The sequence below is a fragment of the Pollicipes pollicipes genome, unplaced genomic scaffold (genome assembly GCF_011947565.3).
Source record: "Pollicipes pollicipes isolate AB1234 unplaced genomic scaffold, Ppol_2.1 Scaffold_7261;HRSCAF=8764_pilon_pilon_pilon, whole genome shotgun sequence".
Taxonomy (NCBI): Eukaryota; Metazoa; Arthropoda; class Thecostraca; order Pollicipedomorpha; family Pollicipedidae; genus Pollicipes; species Pollicipes pollicipes.
Window position 1 is genome coordinate 23,235,457 of NW_023597054.1, and position 601 is coordinate 23,236,057.

Here is a 601-nt window from a genome sequence, read left to right on the forward strand (position 1 = left end):
ACGTCCCTCCCCAGCGCCACCCGGGCACCAGCCCGTGAGTCTGCTGAAACAGCGCCGAGCCGGTCCGAGCACACGCCTGTCCTCGGCTAATTCCCCCTTGATTTATCGTGAGTCGTGGCCGGCTGCAGCCTGTGCGTGGCCGCAGTGAATGCATCAGAAGGTCATCGCGCCATTTTATCTGCATTCGGCTCGGGGCGGCCTCAGCGCGGCCCTTTAGGGCCGGGCATTTATGTGGGGAATGAGATCTATGCGGCAGGCCTGCCGACCGGCGGTCACGACCCATCGTTCAAAGCCGGGGGGGCGGGCGCCGTATTCATTCGGACCAGCCACGGGGCTGGTGTCAGCCCCCCACTCAGCAACACTCTCCACATGGCTGCAATCACTTTGAGTGGTGCTGTGGGGCCGCACCGGTATGCTGCCAGCCGGTTTGGTTATAGCGCACGGCGGGCATTGGGCACATTGGCACAAGTCACGGCTCGATAAGCATTTGTGACTCAGATCTCCTTGATTAGTGGAATCCAGTAGTTGTAAACGGGTTGTGTCCAGCAAAAAAGTATTATTATACATAGAATATATTGAGGCATCGCCTTAGTTATCGTTA